Source organism: Giraffa tippelskirchi, chromosome 6 (assembly GCF_054371585.1).
Source record: "Giraffa tippelskirchi isolate mGirTip1 chromosome 6, T2T-mGirTip1v1.2.pri, whole genome shotgun sequence".
NCBI lineage: Eukaryota > Metazoa > Chordata > Mammalia > Artiodactyla > Giraffidae > Giraffa > Giraffa tippelskirchi.
In genome coordinates, this window is record NC_137280.1 from 98,372,925 (window position 1) to 98,386,085 (window position 13,161).

General features: G+C 51.5%; 1 protein-coding gene across 36 annotated transcripts in view; it reads left to right on the forward strand.

Annotated features, from left to right (window-relative positions):
* The window catches only part of P4HA2 (prolyl 4-hydroxylase subunit alpha 2), a 70,884-nt gene that overhangs the window by 30,660 nt on the left and 27,063 nt on the right, over window positions 1-13,161 (forward strand). For 7 of the 36 annotated variants that reach the window (XM_081500161.1, XM_081500151.1, XM_081500159.1 and 4 more), the window contains exons 1-2: window positions 7,744-7,808; window positions 8,301-8,446. The gene's annotated coding sequence lies outside the window, so the exon portion shown is untranslated. Of the gene's footprint in view, window positions 1-2,526; window positions 2,657-7,743; window positions 8,023-8,300; window positions 8,447-13,161 lie in introns of those variants that run through there. The other 29 variants (XM_081500162.1, XM_081500155.1, XM_081500140.1 and 26 more) reach the window with 8 other exon arrangements.

The window sequence follows — 13,161 nt, forward strand, 5'->3', positions numbered from 1 at the left end:
CTGCCCTCAGCATCATATCCAAACCCATTTTGGGGGCCCACGAAGTCAAGGGTACTCTGTCCCGGGAACACTGCAGTCTCATCTCTTGTTTCCTCTCTGCCCTCTGCTCTACTGGCTTCCGACATTTTGACAAGGCCTGAAAAAAAAAAAGTAAAACTACTGAATGCAGCCTTTTAAACAGTAGCGAAGTCAGATGTTCGATAGCTATCCCCACTCTCACCTCATCTTCACCCATCCCTAATCCCTGGGGGAGGAGGGACAGGGTGACACTGGGGGTAGGATGGGCTTCTGTGTTGTTATAACAATAACTTTTAAAAGCATATTTATAATATCAGGATTTCTAAGCACTGCACCTAGCTAACTCCTGGCCCTCTGGGTACTGGCACCAACCCAGAAGCTTCTTGCTCGAGATGGAAGTGGGGCGAGTGTGGTGAGGAGGGAAGACGAAGTCTAAGCCCGTTGTCTCTACCCTGAGGGCCTGCCCTGGACCTGCTGGGTAATTATAGCTCCCAAGGCCCTGGATGCCTTTCTCCACCCTGTAATGACAGCTCAGCTTGTGCTTGCACTGCTGTCTTGAGTTGCAAGGGTCCATGGAGGAGGCAGCTAGGAGGGGACTTGTAGCCATTCTATTGGGTCTGTCTCATCTTTTGCATGCACCAAGTGGACGCTCTGAAGGGACCAACTTGGCCCTGTCCAGAGCTGGCACCACAGGCTCCTGCGGATTCTGCCAGATTCTCTATATCTACCCCAGGGTCCTACACCAGGCTGTAAAACCAGACTACCTGCGAGGCCCTATTTCTGAAGCAGTAGGGCCACCACTGGGCTTCCCAGGTGGTGCTAATGGTAAATAACCTGCCTGCCCATGCAGGAGACATATGAGATACGGGTCCGATCCCTGGGTCAGGAAGATCCCCTGGAGGAGGGCATGGCAACCCACTCCAATATTCTTGCCTGGAGAATCCCATGGACAGAGGAGCCTGGTGGGCTACAGTCCATTGGGTCGCAGAGTCAGACACGACTGAAGCCACTTGGCATGCACGCAAGGCCACCACTAGGTGGCCCCACTCAAGCTGCACCTCTTGCCCTCTCTCGCTGGCCCTGAGTCAAGATATATTCAGTCTTTTCTTGGTCCCTAAAGGGAAGAACCTGGAGAGGAGGATTGGACCCAAGTCCAGCTGTGTGCTGACTGTGCTGAAGGGTACAGATGTGTGTCAGCATGCTCTGTGGCACTGGCTGATCTCAGGAACCCTGCTCTGGGGAATTCCATGGAGGGACCAGGTGCTCATAAACCCTGGCCAGGTTTCTGGCTTTGTGGTAGTTTCCAGGCCCTGTAAGAGTAAATAAAGCAGTAAATAAAGCCACACCTCCCTTCTGGAGGTCATCAGCAGTCTGGGAGACCTCCTGCTTCCCAGATCAGGGATCACAGGTGAATGGGGAAAGGCAGGAGCAGGGCAGGCTCAGGATGCCTCTTCAGACCCCTGCCTTTTAGAGCAGGGGTCCTCAGCATTTTTGGCATCAGGGACCAGTTTTGTGGAAGACAACTTTTCCATGGATGAGGGACGGGAATGTTTTTGGGATGATTCAAGCACATTATATTTATTGTGCACTTTATTTCTATTATTATTACATTGTGATATATAATGAAATAATTATACAACTAACCACAATGCAGAATCATCAGGCATTAGATTCTTATAAGGAGCGCACAACCTAGATCCCTCACATGCACAGTTCTTGGTAGGGTTCATGCTTCTATGAGAATCTAACAGGACGCAGACGTCAGGCGGTAATGTGAGCGATGGGGAGTGGCTGTAAATACAGATGAAGCTTCACTACTCGCCCTCCTGCTGTGTGGACCGGTACTGGTCCTTGGCTCAGGGTATGGGGACCCCCTGGGTTTAGAGCAAAAGGCTGCATCACACCCGCCCTCCCATTCATCCAGTTACCTGTCTGTCCAGCACAGATATTTTTGTCGTCTCTTTCTGGAGAGATGCCAGGTCCTTCTCTGGGGTGGGGGTGGTGGGTAGACATGTCTAGCCTGCTTTGAGGAGCCATTGGCCAGGGTTACCACTTAGGGACAGTATGGGGGTAGGGTTTCATTTGGTGATGCCCCAGATGAAACCAGGCTGGGGTCAAAGGCGGCAGTCACCTGATCTTGAGCCCAAGAAGTGTCTCTAAGACTGGGACTAGGTGGGCGTCTGTTCACCTGCCAGTTTTCCCCACTAGATAGAGCCCCTTTGATTTTCATGGTCCCTGAATCCCTAGCCAGGGCCTCAGCTGGTACCCAGCAAATATTTGTGGAGTGAATGCTCGAATGAATAGGATAGAGCCATTACCAGAAGGGAGGTGTGGCTTTATTTACACAGTAGATTTGGGAGGACGGGAGTGTGGCATGGCTGCTCAAAGTGACTCTTGATTTATTAAGTGACCCATTTTAAGTGTAGTTAGTGAAGCCTGTGGAGGCCACATTAGTGGGGCATGTCCATTCATTCATTCCTGTATTTTTCTTTCCCACTCTCTGTCTAGGTTCTGGGTTCTAGGCTCTGTGCTAGACCTGGAGACACAGTGATAAACAGGACAGAAGCAGCCCCCATCCCTAGGAAGGCAAAGTGGTGAAGGAAGTAGACATGACAGTCATATCATCCTGATTACCCAGGTGAGTCCTAAGTCCAACAGTAAGTATCCTTATATGAGACAGAAGAGGATTAGAAGCAGACACTTAGGAATGAGTGTGGCCCAGGACTCTGGAGGCCTCAGTCAGCCTTTTGGCTACAGTTTTATGGAACAAGGCTTTAAGGAGACACCCATCCCTTCGTGTAGTCATGAAATATTTATTGAGCCCCAGTTTTGTGTTAGCTGCTGAGGATGTGATGATCGACAAAAACACACATTGTTTATGTACTCCTGGAGACCCCAGGCCAGCAGGGTGTGTGTGTGTGTGTGTGTGTGTGTGTGGTGTGTGTGTGTGTAGTGGTGGGCAGGGCAGGGGGAACAGACATTAAACTAAACAATCATTCAACTATAGCAACTGCTGCAAGTGTTACAAAGCATGTAGGGCATGAAAGGCTGTTATAGGAGGTTTTGACCTGGTCAGGGAAGTGAGGAAATTCCTTCTGGGAGGATCTGAAGGATTTAATTGGGGAGGAGGGACATTTTTCTAGAGAGAAAGAAAAGAATGTGCAAAGGCCTGGGAGTGGAATGGGGAGGGAAAATGGCCAGTTAGAGGGACTGGAGGGGAAGGTCAGTGCGGCTCGAGAAGTGAGCAGGGGCCAAACCATCTGCGGCCTTGCAGGTCCCTTTGAGGATTTTTTTTTCCTGAGAACAGTGCAGTTTACTAAGCTGAAAGTGATGGGTTCAGAGCTGCATTCTGAGGAGGTCACTGTATGGAAGAGAGATGGGAGGAAACAATGGAGGGGGCAGTCAGCTGCGAAACTGCTGCAGTCATTCAAGGGCAAGAGGATGGAGACCCGGGCTGCAGTCCTCATTTTGCCCCAAATAAAACTTAATTCTCAACTCTCATGTTTTGCATTTTTTTTTTAAGTACACATCTCTTTGATATTTAGATGCCTGTGCCAAGTTATTAAAGGATGGCATCCCATCAGTACAGTTCAGTCGCTCAGTCGTGTCTAACTCTTTGCGACCCCATGAACCACAGCACGCCAGGCCTCCCTGTCCATCACCAACTCCCGGAGTCCACCCAAACCCATGTCCATCGAGTCGGTGATGCCATCCAGCCATCTTATCCTCTGTCGTCCCCTTCTCCTCCTGCCCTCAATCTTTCCCAGCATCAGGGTCTTTTCAAATGAGTCAGCTCTTTGCATCAGGTGGCCAAAGTATTGGAGCTTCAGCTTCAGTATCAGTCCTTCCAATGAATATACAGGACTGATTTCCTTTAGGATTGAATGGTTGGATCTCCTTGCAGTCCAAGGGACTCTCAAGAGTCTTCTCCAACAACACAGTTCAAAAGCATCAATTCTTCTGTGCTCAGCTTTCTTTATAGTCCAACTCTCACATCCATACATGACCACTGGAAAAACCATAGCCTTGACTAGACGGACCTTTGTTGACAAAGTAATGTCTCTGCTTTTAAATATGCTATCTAGTTTGGTCATAACTTTCCTTCCAAGGAGTAAGCATCTTTTAATTTCATGGCTGCAATCACCATCTGCAGTGATTTTGGAGCCCCCAAAAATAAAGTCTGACACTGTTTTCCACTGTTTCCCCATCTATTTGCCATGAAGTGATGGGACCAGATGCCATGATCTTAGTTTTCTGAATGTTGAGCTTTAAGCCAACTTTTTCACTCTCCTCTTTCACTTTCATCAAGAGGCTCTTTAGTTCCTCTTCACTTTCTGCCATAAGGGTGGTGTCATGTGCATATCTGAGGTTATTGATATTTCTCCCAGCAATCTTGATTCCAGCTTGTGCTTCATCCACAGCATTTCTCATGATGTACTCTGCATATAAGTTAAATAAGCAGAGTGACAATATACAGCCTTGACGTACTCCTTTTCCTATTTGGAACCAGTCTGTTGTTCCATGTCCAGTTCTCACTGTTGCTTCCTGACCTGCATACAGGTTTCTCAAGAGGCAGGTCAGGTGGTCTGGTATTCCCATCTCTTTAAGAGTTTTCCACAGTTTATTGTGATCCACACAGTCAAAGGCTTTGGCATAGTCAATAAAGCAGAAGTAGATGTTTTTCTGGAACTCTCTTGTTTTGTCGATGATCCAGCGGATGTTGCCAATTTGATCTCTGGTTCCTCTGCCTTTTCTAAAACCAGCTTGAACATCTGGAAGTTCACGGTTCACGTATTGCTGAAGCCTGGCTTGGAGAATTTTGCGCATTACTTTACTAGCGTGTGAGATGAGTGCAATTGTGTGGTAGTTTGAGCATTCTTTGGCATTGCCTTTCTTTGGGATTGGGATGAAAACTGACCTTTTCCAGTCCTGTGGCCACTGCTGAGTTTTCCATATTTGCTGACATATTGAGTGCAGCACTTTCACAGCATCATCTTTGAGGATTTGAAATAGCTCAACTGGAATTCCATCACCTCCACTAGCTTTGTTCGTAGTAATGGTTCCTAAGGCCCATTTGACTTCACATTCCAGGATGTTTGGCTCTAGGTGAGTGACCACACCATCGTGATTATCTGGGTCGTGAAGATCTTTTTTGTACATGGCATCCCATGGTCATATATTAAAAAAATGAAAGAGGATGGAGAAAAATGAGTGGATTAGAGAGATTTAGGTGGTAGAATTGAACAGACATGGGATATGGAAGGACACAGCCTGGGCCAGGGAAGAGGGAATTGCTGAGAGTGATTCCCAGGCTTCCAGTGAGGTAACTGTTGGTGGGGGTGGGGGTGGGGGTGGGTCCCCCAGTGAGGCAGGGAATACCATAGGCATGGAGCAGGAGAAAGGGAGAGAGCATGAACTTGACATTGGGCATGCTTTGACTGAGGAACCTGTGGACCCTCAGCAGAGATGTAGACTGTGCAGCCAGTCTGGAGTTCAAGAGTCAGGGGCAAGGGTAGAGAGACAAATGTGCTTCATCTGTGTATAGGAAGAAGTTCTAGAAAGAGAATAGGAAAGTAGAGTGCCTAGGCCTGAACTCTAGGAAACTCCCAACCTTTACTGACTAATGGAGAGAGAGGGGGATGAGCTGGGGGTGAAAATGGGCAGACATGGCCAGAGAGGATAGTGTGGGACAAGAGTGTTTCCAGGAGGCAGTGACCAAAGGCTGCTGGGGTGTCAGGTGGTGCTGGGGGCTTTGTCAAATGAGGACTGGAGAGTGGGCTGTTGAATTTAGACTTGGAGGTTATGGAGAGTTTGTTTGGTCTTGAGAAGGGGACAGAAGGCCCACTGCAGGGTTCTGAGGTTTGGGAGAAAAGTGAGGACAGATTACTCTTTCAGAGAATTTTGCTGTGGTCGAGAAGGAGAGAGAAATGCAGCAGCTGGTGAGGTCTAATGAGGTTTTGTTTCCATAGTGTAAGTGAAAGTCGCTCAGTCGTGGCCGACTCTTTGTGACCCCGTGGACTATACAGTTCATGGAATTCTCTAGGCAAGAAGACTGGAGTGGGTAGCCTTTCCTTCTCCAGGGGATCTTCCCAACCCAAGGATCAAACCCCAGTCTCCCACATTGCAGGCAGATTCTTTACCAGCTGAGCCACAAGGGGAGCCCTCTACTGTTTCCATAGTAGAGGCCTGAAAATATTTTTTAAAATATTTATTTATTTATTTGGCTACACTGGGTCTTAGTTGCAGCACACAGGATCTGGTTCCCTGACGAGGGATCAAACCTGGGCCCCCTGCATTGGGAGCACAGAGTCTTAGCCACTGGACCACCAAGGAGGTCCCAAGGCCTGTCAATATTTATAGGTCAAGGGGTGGATCCCTTTGAGAGGAGGAGGTTGAACATTCAAGAGAGAGAAGGGACGATCTGTCCAGCAAGCTCCTGAGAAGGGAGAGAGGATGGGCAGACCTGGGCACACAGAGGGAGGCTCCCGTGGTATAACAGGGTATAGCAGAGGCAGGAAAGTCTCCGTCCAGTTTTAGTTGAGCTCTGGGGAGATCAGCTAGTGGCTGAGGAAGGCCGGAACAGTGGTTCACTCCGTGTTTTATATGTGTTGTGCGTATTTCTGTGTGTGCTCAGGCCTTCCCCAGGTCTGGGCTGCCAGCCTGGACGGTGTGCCACAGGGAATATCCCCACACTGGTCTGGGCGGAGGCTGGGCACCTCCCACTCCGGGCTAGCTCCCTGATGAGATTCTCAGACAGTGTTTCCCCTCATTCATGAGCAGAAAGGTTCACAGAGCAGGCGTGGGAACCTGCTTTGTGGCCAGGGCCTCCCGCTAGCTCAGGCCGAGATTTGCAGCATCCTTGCCTTCATTCCCTCCCAGGCTGAATTGGCTGAAGGTGGCGTCCACTATTTTTGGCCCGTATTGTATATAAGGGCTTGGGAAAAACAATGGTTGACTCCAATGTGCACCCCCCTTCGACCGATCTTTGATAGTCTCCCTTCTCAACAACCTATTCAGCTACACATTTCATCACCAGAAGTGCCGGATCCAGGAGCTGGGGACAGCCTGAATCCCTTTAGGAACCTGGTCGTGGGGGTGGATCCCAGATCTTTTTCAGGTCCTTCTCCACTGTCCCCTTCCTTGATAACCCCTGATAATCCAGCTCCAGGGCCCGTCACCTGATGGTGATGATGATGGGGAGGCGAGGGTAGGAGCGGCATATCCAGCAGGACCACCGAGGAAACGGGCCTGAGCTGGGGCCAGGGGAGTCGGCCAGCATCCAGGGATGCTCCCCCCACCGCGCTAAGATCTGGTCGTGCACGCCTCTCTAGCCGCCCAGGGGGCGGGGGAGGAGGGCGGGCAGAATCCCACAAGGGAGCGCCGAGGGGAGGCGGGCGCCGCGTACGTGCGGCGAGCGGCCGGCCGCATGAAGGGCGCGGGCGGCCGGCCCCCGCCGGGTCCCGGGCCCGCTCTCTGCTCCCCGCTCCCCACTCCCGCGCGGCCAGGCGGCCCGGGTCTTCCCGGGGGTCGCCGGCGGTGGCGCCCCCTGGCTGAGGCTGTCGGGGCGCGGAACCGGGGGCCTGGGACGCGTGGGGGGTGCGGGTGGGAGCGGGGTTGGGGGTGGGCGGGAGGTAGGGAACCGGGAGGGAGAGGGAGGTGGGGACGTGGCGGCGGCTCAAGCGGGCGGAGCCCGGCAGCGGCGGGAGGCGGAGCCGCCCAGGAGGAGGTGCCGAGCGGGCCCAGCGCCGCCGCGGGAGGTTCTGGAAACGCCGGGAGCGGCGCGTGTCCCGGTGAGCGTTCCGCCCGCCTGGCAGCCCGGTCCGCCGCGGGGCTCGGGCACCGGCCGGGGTCACCGGGCCGAACCTTCTGCCCGCGCGGGGCCGGGAGCTGGGGGCCGGGGGTCGCGCAGTCCGGGCCGCAGCCCCGCGCCCTCCGCCCTGTTTCTGCACCCGCGTGGGTTCCTGTCCCGCCGCCGAGTCCCCTCCCCGAGCTAAGGGCGGTGAGGTCAGCGGCGCCTTTCCTGCCGGTCCCCTCGGGGCGGCCGGACCGGGTGGGGAGCGTGGCCGCTCCGAGGGTCAGGCTCCCGGGAAGGGGCGGCCCGGCCCGAGGGCACCCGGAGCTTGGAGGAGGCAGGGGCGCCGGGCAGGCCTCTAGGGGCTGCTTGGTGTTACGTCCACCTTCCTCTATCCAGAGGCTTGGAAGTCTGTAGCGTTTGCCCTGTTTGGTTCCCATTGAGACAGGCTATTGGATGATAAAGTTTTTTTTTTTTTCCTCCTCTCCAGTTTTGCCTCAGCAGCCGCGGAGACTTGTAACTAGTTAACTAATTCAAGAAACGAACCCTTCAGTGTTATCAGAAACTGCAAGGAGTTGCTGGCCCAGTGGGGCACGCGAACTGGAGACCAGGAAAGACCAGGCCCCGGTCAGTGTGGTGAGTGCTGTGCTCAGAGGGAGCACTGGACTGTGGGTACTTGGTAGAGGACAGGATGCTTTGGGCCAGAGGACTTCCTGGAGGAGGTGACCCATGAGCTGGAGTGGTCAGATGAAGGTTGAATAAAGGGTAACCCAGGCAGAGGAACAGCCTGTGTGAATGGAAGCTGACCTGGGCACTCTAGAGGAAGCAAGGAAATGGGGGAAGGGACTCTTTAGTGGATAGCTGCCTAGAGATCCTGTCCAGAGAGCGTCAAGTGAGAGGACAGTGCCCGGTATTGTGTCCTGTATATGCAGGGTGCTCAGTGTACCCTTGCAGCATGAATGTGGATGTGGGAGTTTCCTTTTCCAGGGCAGAAGCCCCTGGTCTCTGTTTTCTAATTGACACCTTTCAGGTGGAGAAGAATATCAAAGTCCCTCCCAAGGCTGAGGCTGGTGTATTCTGCTGTAGAGTGATACCTGAGGCTTGTGCTGCTTGATGTAAACCATCTGAAGCTCAACAACCTCAGTCCTTTTGAAGGAGATCCTGGCCCTGAGATTAAGAGCTGGGGAACATTGCTTTGCAGCTTAGGGCATTCTCAGATGTTCTGATTTTTCAGAGATCCACTGTCCACCTAAGAATTTAGAGAACGGTTTTGCAAGCTGCTGCCCATGTCATATCTGGGATAGCAGATTCCATGATTTAATTCTCTGTTAAATGAACCGTGGTTTCCTTTGGCTTGTGCTCAGAGAGTCCCTGAAGCTTCCAGAGTGCAGTTTCTCACTTTGTTCTGGGCTTCCAGGTCCAGCCTCTCTGTTCACTTCTCCCTACTCATAGGATATTTGGGCTTTGAATCCTTTTATTCCTGAGCCTCACTTGTAGACGGCCAACTCTGTCCACTGTGTGGCCCAGCCAAGGAAGCCACGTAGCAAAGATGGGGTGAGTTGGCTGGGGGCCTCATCCCAGAGATGCTGTCATCCTGGGCCACCCTAGTTCTCTGAGAAATCTGCAGGCAGACATGATGGCAACTGAGCATTGTCTGTGGCTTGTGATAGGCCTTTCTATCCTGTCTAGTGCTCTGAAATGGTGTACCCCGGAGAGTGCCTACTTTGTCACTGTTTTAGCCTGGCCGATCTCTGTTCATTCCTGGAGTATCTCCTGTGTACTGGGCTTTTGCTTAAAGTGTGCCTGGGGCTGGAATGAGGGAGGAGGGAGAGGAGGCAGTGATGGTGGTATAATCCTTGCCTATGGGTAACTCATAATCTCTCTGAGATTGCTGCTTCATGCTGGCAGCTGGTCACATGCCAGGGAGGAGCTCAGAGTGTGAGCGCTCATGAGGAGTGACTGCATGGGTACAGCCCTGAGGAATGAGTAGGGTAGCAAATCTAGGGTCTGCTCATTTCCTCAGAGGACCTCCCTTTTTGACTCTGCCCTCCCACATCCTTGGGAGGGCCTGAGGCTGGATGTTAAGACCTTGGCCAGTGTGTGGCCACGCTGGCCGTGGTGTGCGTTGGGCTGTTGGGTGTGTCCCTGGCTCCTGGGATCTGTCGAAAGTTTAATTTTATGCAGATGGAGGTTGGCAGGAAATGCTGTGATGCAGGCACGTGCAAGCCCAGACAGGGTGCTGGAGTGAGAGTTAAACTTCAAAAAAATCTAGCGATATTTTTTTGACTTTTGAAGTGCACCAGGGTGGGACATCAGTCTGTTCTTGAGCAGAGAGGGCTGGTGGCCCCTGTGGTCGCTGGGGTTTGAGCTGCGAATGTGGAATGAGGGATATAGTTTTTATTCTCAGAAGGAGCAGAGGGGGCTGAAAAGTCTGGATTAGACTTCTTGGAGATCTAGGAGAAAGTATGTGTTTAAGTGGTGTCATTGCAGGGCAGAGGGTTATAAATGTTTGGGTAGTGAATTCTCCAGCTCACTGGATGTGACTCTGATTACAGACCAGCATCTGCTCTAGACGTTTCAGGAAGTGTTTGCTAGAATATACCCTGCTCTGTACCTGGCACTCTTGAGGGCCCAGGGTGTGGCCATGATCCTGAGACCTGGTATTTGTAGGAACTCAGAGTGTGCAGGTCAGAGACATAGAAATAGGTGAGATTCCAGAGTATAGGTCCGATCACCTGTTTTTTGCTAGAGAACTTTCCTTTCTTGGTGAGAGAGCCAGTGATTGGCCAGTTTTCAAAGTTAACTTCCCGATGGTCAGTGTGCTGCTTTAGGCCTGACTCCACCCTCTCCTGAATCTCTTTTGACACTCTTGGAACATGGAGGTTCTCTGATTCTGTTTTGTTTTCATCTTCGCTGTCTCATAGACTGGACCTTCTTTCTCTCCAGGGGTCAGCTGCTTCAGGTCTATTGCCATTTCACTAGTACCCTTGGTGCTGATGACTGGTGGAAGTTGTGCCTGATGCTAGGCTGCCCGCTGACATCTGTCATCGCATTCAGTCTTTAGAACAGCCCTATGAGATGTTATCACAGATGGGAAAACTGAGGCTCCAAGACTGTAACTTAGAACTGTAACTCCTTAGACTATAACTTGTCTAAGGTTCTGAAACCTGGAAGTGATTGTGGAGCTGAGCTTTAACTCTGGGACTGCCTGACTCCAGGGGTGGTGTGCCTGCCTGCTCGACTGTATTGTCTTGTCCTGAGCTGGCCCACTTGGTCATCTGTGAGTGCTGTGATGTCTGGGAAGGAGTGACTGCTCATTCGCACTGGAGGCACTATGCTTCTGTCTTTGTGAGCCCATGTTGCTGTCTGCCTTCTGGTGGGATCCAGCCATGGATATCATAAGGCTGCTTTGTGAACCACAATAAAGTCTTTGACTTGGGCAAGCCTGTTCTGCTAGGCCAAAGTGTGGCTCCTCCTTTTGGGAAATCCTTAGGATGCTATATGGCAACAGATATTACTGAGTAGGATTGAAGGCAGCAATACATAGTGGAATATATGTTTTGGCGTTGAGTCTGAGCTCTGCCATTGATTTGCTGTAGCATGTGAGTTGAGCAGCTTCAGTTATGTATTTTACATATCTCTACCTGAAATGGGGATGAAAATCTATCTAGTTTACAAGGTGTTGGTGAGGATTAGATGGTAGAAGTGAAAGGTTTTTGGAAACATGAATAGTGGTTAGCTTAGCCTAGTTCCCAGAAAACAGAGCTTAAGTACTTGATGCTTTGTTAGAAGGTACAGTTGCAGAGAAGCAAGGGTAAGGGAAGAGAAAAGTGCAGCTGAGAAGGAAGGGAAGCAAATCCAAGGTGGTGCTGTAGCAAGCTGGCTAGTCTGCACAGAGGTGCTCTAATTGTTCAGCTGTTCAGGGCATCTCTGGGTGCGCTCTGCTGCTTCTCAGTGGAGGCCTGGAGAGGGGATTTATCTGCCAATGTCCTCTTGTTTCTGTTCTTCATTGGTCACAGTTATTTCCGCCCCACCCCCCACACTCCTGCGCAGTCCTCAATTGCACTCCCAGGCCCTCTAGCAGTCCCCAGAGAGGCCAGCAAGGCACTTCACTGGAGTTTAGAAGTTGCAGGAAGAGTCTGAGATTTGGGGCCTGCGCAGTGTCCTTCACTGGGTCTGAGGCACAGCAAGTGGCCCAGGAGGCAGGTGAGGCCAAGAGAGTACAAGGTGGTTTTGCAGATGCATCCAGTATAGCAGTGTGTGGGTCTTCTTTCCTGTAGTTCCTTATAAGTTAGTCTTGCCTAGACTGCCGAGTCTTTGCCAAGACTGTGATTGAAAACCCAGCTGGCTTTTGCATGCTGATTTGTACAGCCTTTTCTGCTACTTCGTTTTCTAGTTACTGAAGCAGGAGCCTTGTGGTTTTGAGGGTACCCACGTGGGTAGTACAAGTCAGCATGTCCAGGTGCTGGATAGAGAAACTACGGTCAGCCCTCCCTATCTGCAGATGTGACACCTATCAATGTGGAAAGCTGACTGTACGATGCCTAGGATATAAGGGACTTGAGCATCTGTGAATGTTGGTATCTGTGGGGTCTTCTGGAACCAATCCCTTGTGGATCCTGAGGGACAGCTGCATAAGGAGAGGTATGCAGGAACATCTAGGCTTCTTTAGGTTATCAGTGAAGGAGACTGTTTTTCATGTGATGTGGTTGTTGAAGGTATGAAATCTGAAGTCATGAGATGAGGCTGGAGAGGGCAGTAGGGCCAGGTCACGCAGAGTCAAAAAGTGCTAAGGAATTTGGACTTTATTCTGAGAATAGTGGAGAGCCTTTGGAGGGTTCTTAGGGAGAGAGAGACCAAACGAGGGGATGCAGTAAGCTGTGCTGGCTACTTTGTAGAGCAGAGGTGGGAGGGAGGCCACAAAGATGGGAGACCAGTACAGGCAGGGGCCAATATGGCTGTAAGAAGGACTTAGGGGTGGCTCAGATCAGGGTGATAGTTGAGGCATAGTATCAGGTGAGGAGAGTCGGGCACCTCTCATCCCTCCCCTGGGGTGCCAGGGAGAGCAGCTTATGGGCCTCAATGGACATCCATGTGCATAGGTAGTAGGGCCTCTGGAGCCTCTGTCAACTCTTGCTCGGTTGAGCACGCAGGTCCTCTTGGCTGTGCCATGCAGAGTTGGTCACACTACCAGGAGGCAAGGCCACTGGAGGGAGCCCTGTTCAGGCAGATCTTATCCCTTCACAGAAGGCAGGCATCCTCTTGTTCGGAGCCAGACAAGACCTGTTTGTTCTTGGCAAACCCATGTTCTGTCTCTAGGCTGTTAAATACATTGTTAAAACTCAAGCTGT